This window comes from Polyodon spathula, chromosome 4, assembly GCF_017654505.1.
Source record: "Polyodon spathula isolate WHYD16114869_AA chromosome 4, ASM1765450v1, whole genome shotgun sequence".
Classification (NCBI taxonomy): Eukaryota; Metazoa; Chordata; class Actinopteri; order Acipenseriformes; family Polyodontidae; genus Polyodon; species Polyodon spathula.
The window spans coordinates 70,181,572-70,190,188 of record NC_054537.1 but is presented as its reverse complement, the minus strand read 5'-3'; the positions used below and the strand labels follow the sequence as shown (position 1 = coordinate 70,190,188).

The window sequence follows — 8,617 nt, the reverse complement described above, 5'->3', positions numbered from 1 at the left end:
TTTCAGATGGATATTAGTCTTCCAGCTCATTTGTTCTCTTAGTTCTCAAAACATAAGCCCCACACAGATCCTCACACTGAAGAAAAGAAAGCGCTCCAACGCCGAAGTCAAGTGAAAACCAACAGGCCACTTTTATTTATATAACAGGCTAAGACAGTTGACAAACTGCAGAAAGAACAAAGTACAGGTTTTAAATAAAAATTCAGTACATAGCCTCTGTTCCAGTGGTATAATGTAGAAACTGTTGGTTCACGTTTTATTTTATTGACAGGCAATATCTGTGCAATTATATTTAATGAATGAACATTTCAGAAGAAAAATAACAGTCTCCAATGAATGACAGTTTTACAGTTTTCAGAAAGATGTTACAGTAATTACTTCTCAGTAATTTATTTTTTTTTTTTTATGACAGCATTGATATGCTTAAACCTAATTGCAGTTTGGTTGCATTTATTACAGTGTTAAGTCCATTTTATTTGAAAAAAATTAAATAAAATTCAACTGAATGCTCACCAGGACAAGATTGCCTGTTGTCATGTTATTGCCACCTTCTTGATTTAGCTTGTGATGTCCCAATGAAGAAAAACTGCAAACATGACAGTCTTCTGTGCAGAATAAAGCATACTGGAACTTGGTTTAAAATGTAATAATGAAAACAAAGTTATCTAAATGCTGGCAGTCACATGTTTATACAATAGGTGTGCCTTTTACCTGTCTCACTATTTGCACAGCTGATAATGAAAATGGTATCTATGAAGAATGTAGTTGGTAATAGCTGGTTCCCTGTACTTTATGTTGGTCCAGTCAAGGGCTGTGAATGGAATTATAGACTAGTGGTTCTGAGACAAGTTTTTTTTGGTGGTGGCTGCGCTGCTACATTTTCCTACACATACTATATCATATGAAAATTTAAGAAAATATAGACACATACACTTAAATTTTTCTTTTATTTAAATAATACAGCAGCCCCTCGCAACTCTTTACTGGATTTTAATTCTCAGACCCTTCTAATAATAAACTGGAGATGAAAATCAGGTGTTGTTTTACTGGATTATTGTTATTTATTTATTTTTATTACCAGTAATCAATTATATAAATTTACATAAACTAATACCTAACCTAAAGTATATTACTAATGATTTGAAGTTGAATAAATACAAAACTATTTTCACTTTTCTGTCCCAATCACATGCTGCACAATTCCCAGCAAAATCTAACAAAAGTATAATGATTTGCAATGCTTTTAAATCATAAAATGATATGTCATACTGTTATGTTCCAGAAAAATAGGTTGTGAAAGCCTTAAGGTGGCAATAAGTCATACACACCAGACTTATCCAGTTCCTTCGAATTGGACTCCCATACGTTATCTTTCAAATCCGTATCTTTAGAATTGTGATGTTCTTTGTCATAAAGCGCTGGGTATTTTTTCAACGGCAAGTACTATTGTTTCCTCCACGATTTTGCATGCTGCTTCACCCTGCTGGACCACGTTCATTGAAACTGTTCTCTGATTGCTCAATGCCCTAGCTGACACGCATCAGATTGCAAAAAATAGGATTCAATCCTATTTATTTTGCGTCGCTGGTGCCACTCTCGGTGTTACGTCACCTCTGTCGGGAAAGGTACTTATCAAAAGTCTAGGTTCTATTTATTTTGATGCATTGCTGCACAGTTCCACTTGCCGCGCACTGCGTTTGGTGGGTAGCAGCTTTCACTTTGCCCCACTGAATTAACTATAAAGCAGACGATGGCACACATTCCCTGTTAACACAAGCCACTTTTAAGCCGACTCTGAGACAGCTTAGGTCTTTTTTTTTTGTAGTTTAAATGCAGAAGTCCCAGATCCAGCTGTCCTAAAAGTGGTCTGCTCCAGAGGGGGCTTGTCAATGGCTTTGCTCAGTTTTTTGGTCTACTGTGAACGCAGCGGTCCCTGAGATGGCTCGCGTTTGCCACATACACTCATAAGCAATGCCCCATTGTCAAGCAGGCACAGGCAACAACAACAGTAAGTTGGGATTGTTACCTCGGACAACAACAAAAAAATATATTTAACAGAACGCTCAGAGAGACAGAGGCAGATGATTCCAAAATGCAAACAGACTGATATTTGTTCTATAATGTGAAAAGACATAGTAATTCATGTGTGATAGATGTGGCCGCATTTAAGAAATGTTGTCATAGGTGATCTGCATGAAACTAGAAGATTAAAATTTTTAGGCACAGTCCCTGTGCTAGAAATTTACTTAAAAAATAATTTAACCCTTCTGAGAAACTGAAACACTGTCAAACCAGTGTCTTAATCTCATGGATCAATAAGTAAAACATAATGCCTTCTCCAGTGGGGTTGCTGTATCTGTCTCAGATTATTCTAGTACCTTCATAAATGCAAAGCAAGGTTATCATGGATGATGTCAAAAATGGATATTAGTTATTCAAATTGTCTTCTAAATTACTTTATGCAGTGCACCCCACCGTAATGTGGATGGTTAATGTGGACATGAGGTCTTTACCGTTTTATGTACAAAATTAAAAGTATCATCTTTTACATTTTACATTGTTCTTTAGCTGATTAGTGTGGACAATTTACTTAGATGTGGCCTAACAGATACCAATGTTGTGTTGCGTAGTGTAATTTTTTTCCCCATCAACATTGGAAAAAGTGACATATGTTTGTTTTAACATGCCCTGTCTTGTTACTTATCATACAGTCTTATAATACGGTTTATAAGTTGCTAAATAATTCACGAACATCCAGACTTTGGGCCTCATTTACAAAAGGACACTAAAAAGTAGCTGTAACATGCACATTAAGTACCGTAAATACACAAATGCACCATAAATCTAAATGTACTTACTCATTTATAAACAGAATGCATTAATTTACATGCAAACTAGCTGGCTAATTTATATACCATAGCATGTACAGTACAGGTATTGTGAGTGATAATTTACTGTGCACGGAAATGTCCAAGACTTACCCGTGAACACCGCGATATAAAAATTCCCACCAGTCCAGGAGTATCTTTTGGTCAGTGGCTTATTGTGAAAGAGGGATGTGGCTTAGATTGACCGAAAATGAGCAGACACAGCCCTCCCCAGGGGACAGGCAAAGGCAACGCAAATAAACTGCTCACAGAGGAGTTAGAAAGCCTAGTCGAGGAGGCTGTTTAAATTATAATACCTTGTTTGGTCCAGCTGCTTCCAAAACTCCTGCTTCCAGAAAGCAGGCAATATGGGTCACAGCCAAAGAGCCATACACATGTTAAAAAAAAAAAAAAAAAAAAAAAAAAAACACTAAAAGAGAAGATTGCTCAGAACCAGTCTGCGGCAACATGCACAGGAGGAGGACCATTCGGACAGGTGGAACTGACCAGCTGGAAAATAAAATTTCAAAACATCTTCTCCCCAGAACAGCTAGGTGTGCAGGGCATCATTGACCCCACGAGACTTAAAGATGACCAACCAAACGAACGCAAACCACATAATTGCTTTTATAAAGTGTATTTCATAACAGAGTTATCACAAAGCGCTGTACAATCAAGCCTAAGCCCAATCGAAAAGAAACTTTTTTTAACCTGCTTTTAAAGATCAGAAGACAACATCTTAAGGTAAAACTGTAATCTGATTTAAATAAGTGTTTTATTTAACCACTCTTATTTGTACCAATGTAATGAACTATAAAATAAAATCTAAGAAATTAAAACACACCTGGTCTTCTATACATTTGTTTATGAGCATCTTGTTTGCAGGGCCTGTGGATATCAAGCAGGTACAAGGTATGCAGTGTATTTAAAAAAAAAAAAAGACAAGAAAATGAAAGGGCTCTGTGGCAGGGTGGAAGCCCTGCTGGTGTAAATAGTGAGGGGTATTTTGTATTTAAAGAGCAAGTAGCAGTGTTCCAAAAAAGAGCTATACGTCCCCTCACGTTGCTACAACTGTTTAAATAATGCACTAGTTCTCAAATTGGGGGGCTTATATAAGGCTCCTTGTTTTTTGGTTTTAATTTTTGATCACATTAAGTCCTTTTTTGAGCCAACTCTGTTCAATTAAACTGTTGGAAAAGTGTTGATTGTGAAACAAGTTCACTTTATTTTTCCCCCTGTGGAAGGGGTGTGGGTAATTCACTGACCAGGAGACAGACAGGTGTAATTGAAAACACCACACAGGTGCCCAGTTTTATTTCAGGGGCGCGTTGGGTTTCTTTAGCCTACAGAGGGCGCTGTTGGTCCGTGGTCTGCTTACCAACTATGGTAAACAGAACCACGGGAATACCAAGCAAGGGTAAACAGTTCAGGCGCACTCGCAGGTGCTTTAAAACACCACAAGTCCAGCAGACACAGAACGAAGTCCAGGTAGCTACATTGGTTTTAAAAGTGGGATGCAGGTACCCCTGAGTGCACTTGGAAGCCTGTAGCCTGGTGAGCAAGTCCAAGGGCAGACTTGAGTCTGGCAGGGAAGAGTGTAGTGTGCACGGGGGTAGGGGTCAGGGTTGGTAGATGACACAATCATATGAAGACATAAGCGGTATTGAGGCGATCATTCAGTGCGGGAGGTCACTGGTTCGCGTCCCACCTCCACCTGTGAGAAACCCAGCCTGCGGGAACTGAGATTGTTACAATATAGTGACAGCATCGTATATACCTTTGTTTACTTTGCAAAATCCCACTAGTACAGGCCACTGCTGCTACAATCTATCAATACAGTTGCCTAGGCCAGTGGTTCTCAACCCTGGTCCTGGGGGAACACTGCCCTGGTGGTTTTTGTTCTAACCAAGCAATCGTTTAAATAACTGAACCCTTAATTGAATGAATAATTTACCTAATCTGAGCTTTTTAAATACAGTAGCTTAAAGTTAAATATGTTCATTATACAATTTTAAACCTAAAGTGAAATCTCCATCTGTTTAATTTAAAAACTCAGATTAGGCAAATTAAGAGTTCAATTATGTAATCGAGTGCTTGGAACAACCCCAGGACTAGGGTTGAAAACCACTGGCCTAGACCGATTTTTAATGTAGGAAACCTTGCCCCATCGCTTTAGACGGAAGCTTGGGTACTTTATTTTGGCCTGTAGCACTGTAGCAGAGCCTCAAAACCCTAGCTGGATTTGCTTTTGGCATATCCAATTCCCTCTCTAATTCAAATCCATGTGCAACATGTGGCCAGGTGTTGATTGACTAATTATCAAATAGCACTGGCCTCATGTCTTTAAAAAGGGATTAAAAAAAAAAAAATGTTGTAGTGCCCCATATGAGCTAAAATCTAGACTATGCCACCCTTAGTTTAACCAGGTGTAAAAGGAGCTTCGAATACCCAATTTTAGTTTGTAAACAGACATTTGGTTCACCACTCAAGCTCTTATCAAATAAACAATAAAACACCAAGTAAACAAATTACAATAAAAAGATTTATTAAATGTCACAGGTTAGAAAGAACCGCTGGCAATAGTTGCAATAAGATCATTACAAATAAGGTTGACTAACAACTTGAATGCTAAATATTTCCAGCAGAAAGGGAACAAACTGCAGTTGAATGCAATTGTCATAAATTAAAGGCCAATCTGCAACCTAATGTTCCAGGCAGGGAGACTGAGTGGAATAATAAAAACTAATATATATATATGTTACATAATATATACTATATATATATATATATATATATATATATATATATCTATTATTATATATTATTGTATACACACACACATATATATATATATATACCATATAATATATCTATACAATATATATATTATATATATATATATATATATAATATCTATATATACACACATACATACATACATACACACACACACACACATATATACACACACTCTTAAAGTGCATAAATAAACAATATCAAAATAGTGTAACTAAACACAAAAAAATATATTAATATGTATCCCAGCAGTATAACTGCCTGGTACAGGAGGTAGAGGCTGGTTCACACTGGGCATATGACTCAGACGGACGCTATGAACAGAGGCAGGATGTAGTTCACATTGAGCGATCTTATCCCTGCATCAGTTCATTCTAATTGGTCTAAAAAATAAATAAAAAAAACTCTTCTGGAGGTTCGGGGAGCCGTGCACACAGCCGCATTTAACTTATACATTGTACCACAGAGCCTGTTTTTATAAAACAGCTGATCCAAAAAAAAAAAAAAACCTAATTGTGTGATTGACTGCAAATGCAATCATTCAGTTTCATGGTAAAATCACTGACATTCAATCAGACTTTGTTGAGCTGACCCGCTCAATTTAACCATCCCTCTTTAAATAAAACACACGTAGGCCGCTGAGAGACACGCATCAAACACGATTTAAATTCCCGAGTTGTTAATTTTCATTCTGATTATCTGGTTATTTATGGTACCGTACATGCTTAATTATTAGTTCTTTAGACATTTTCTGCTACATCTATACAAGTATAATTTATTTAAAATAATAAAACGGTAAATTGTATTTTACTTGTAAAATTCTAAAGGAAAGAAAAAGGTGTGCGATTGGTTGAACGTCACCAACTTGACGCTGAGAAGTTAAAATCTACCAACTCGTCGGCAGCATCTATGATTTGAACGCAATCATATGGCCAGTGTGAACCAGCCTTTAGACTGAGGTAATTCCATAATATACAATGTTTAATTTGCAAATCAGACTACACATAGCCACAAACAGCTTTGGTCATACCAAAATTAGTAAATTAGTTTTACGTTTATGCACTTAAAGTAATTGTTTGGGCAACCCTTTGGGAAACAGTTATTTTTCATAACAATGCAGCCTTGATTACAAAAATAAAACATAAGGAGACAAACAGTGGTTAGCATCCACTCCTACAAAGCAAAGAAAACATGAATATCAACCTCTACAAAACAGTCAACCTAGATAAAACCATGTTCATTAAAAAAAATAAATAAATACGTTTAAACCAAATACCTTAGACCAAGTCGTGTTGGAAGTGCCCACAAAGCCTTGTCCTACAATCTAAATAAATTCAATTAAAAATATTTTCTTTCACAAATAAAAAGGAAAAATATAGAAAGGGGAAATGCTGTTATGTAGCCAGCTTACCTAAAAGTTCAGTTGGACTGTGCAGCTCTCCACAGTTCTGCTCACCAGAATCAGGTGCTTCTTATTTATCTGGGCAGATCGGCTTTTATCTGCAAATGGCTCTGCGATTAATTAAGGGCAATTGGCTGCAGCAATAGAGCCACACAGCCCCACCTGCTATATTTTGTTCTTGGTTTTCCATTTCTTTGTTCTTTGTCAGCAAACTGAAAGTGAATTGGCTGGGAATCCTCAGAACGGCATGTACAAACTAGAGTGAGCAAACAAAGCAACCACTCGTGATCACTGTGTGTGTTAACCGGGATATGAATGCTGAGAACAGAGATTAGTTTAGTTTCAATGATTTTAATCCCACCAGAGTTTTAGTTGTGTTAGGGAGAAAGTTCCTGGAGTGGCACCTCCCTTTTAGTGGGAGCAGGACTGAGCCATTGTTTGACCAACTTTTATTTTGAGCAGTTTTTTGAGCAGCAAGTACAAGGTTGTCCTGGAAGAAAACTTGCTTCCTTCTGCTCTGACAATGTTCCCCAACTCTGAGGATTGGTTTTTCCAACAGGACAATGCTCCATGCCACACAGCCAGGTCAATCAAGGTGTGGATGGAGGACCACCAGATCAAGACCCTGTCATGGCCAGCCCAATCTTCAGACCTGAACCCCATTGAAAACCTCTGGAATGTGATCAAGAGGAAGATGGATGGTCACAAGCCATCAAACAAAGCCGAGCTGCTTGAATTTTTGCGCCAGGAGTGGCATAAAGTCACCCAACATCAATGTGAAAGACTGGTGGAGAGCATGCCAAGACACATGAAAGCTGTGCTTGAAAATGAGGGTTATTCCACCAAATATTGATTTCTGAACTCTTCCTAAGTTAAAACATTAGTATTGTGTTGTTTAAAAATGAATCTGAACTTATTTTCTTTGCATTATTCGAGGTCTGACAACACTGCATCTTTTTTGTTATTTTGAGCAGTTGTCATTTTCTGCAAATAAATGCTCTAAATGACAATAATTTTATTTGGAATTTGGGAGAAATGTTGTCAGTACTTTATAGAATAAAACAAAAATGTTCATTTTACCCAAACACATACCTATAAATAGTAAAACCAGAGAAACTGATGATTTTGCAGTGGTCTCTTAATTTTTTCCAGAGCTGTGTGTATATATATATATATATATATATATATATATATATATATATATATATATATATATATATATATATATATATATACACACAGCTCTGGAAAAAATTAAGAGACCACTGCAAAATCAAAATATATATATCATATATATATCAAAATATAGTGTGTGTGTGTTAGCACTCACATATATATAACTGGAAGCTCCAGTTTTCAGTATGTGTTTCTTACCAAATGCTGCAGTTTTCATTTGTACTATAATACATTATTTACACAGAATAGATCTACAAGCACTTAATATATAAAGGTCATTCCTCCATGTATCCCCAAGGAGTAAGGCCATGCCCTTTACAAAAGAGCAAGCATGTGAGTTAAAATGTGGTGCTTTCTTAAAGGTCAGTAAAACCCT

The 8,617-nt window shown here is 36.8% G+C and overlaps 1 long non-coding RNA gene across 2 annotated transcripts; it reads right to left on the bottom strand.

Annotated features, from left to right (window-relative positions):
• Positions 1 to 4,239: 4,239 nt before the first annotated feature.
• On the bottom strand, positions 4,240 to 7,412 carry LOC121314806. Of its 2 annotated transcripts, none has more exons than XR_005950158.1 (3): positions 7,075 to 7,412; positions 6,940 to 6,987; positions 4,240 to 4,606 (listed from the first exon to the last, which is right to left on the bottom strand). It is a non-coding gene; the product is annotated as an uncharacterized LOC121314806 (long non-coding RNA). The 2 variants fall into 2 exon arrangements; XR_005950159.1 differs by having other exon boundaries at positions 4,240 to 4,597; positions 7,075 to 7,382.
• Positions 7,413 to 8,617: the final 1,205 nt, after the last annotated feature.